Below are 432 nucleotides of genomic sequence, written 5' to 3'. Positions count from 1 at the left end.
TCTTTCTTTATTTAATATGCATGAATCTAGCCAGGCAGACTATTGTTTAAACTAAATAAATAATGTTGCAGAGCTTACAAACATTTTATTATGAAGGAAACTGTAATAATATTTTTACAAAATGTTGCTATCACAATAAAATGTTTAGGAGCCATGATATTTGGGGAATAATTAATAATAATTGTTAAACTATGTGACAAACTAAAATACATGACCTTTTTCTTTTAAAAATTTCAATCTATCTCTCGAAATAGAATTAATATTTAAGAAGCAATCAACTTGGTCATTAAAAGAGCAACAAAATTTAGGTTTCAAATAGAAAAACCTGGGATAAAAACTGGATAAACCATGACTATGTGGCTGCATTACATCAAAGCATTGACTCTCCAAGTTCTTCATTTTTATTTAATCAAAATAACCTTCAGAATAGAC

The sequence above is a fragment of the Propithecus coquereli genome, unplaced genomic scaffold (assembly GCF_000956105.1).
Source record: "Propithecus coquereli isolate 6110/MARCELLA unplaced genomic scaffold, Pcoq_1.0 Scaffold93, whole genome shotgun sequence".
NCBI lineage: Eukaryota > Metazoa > Chordata > Mammalia > Primates > Indriidae > Propithecus > Propithecus coquereli.
Note: the sequence above shows the minus strand (reverse complement) of the source record.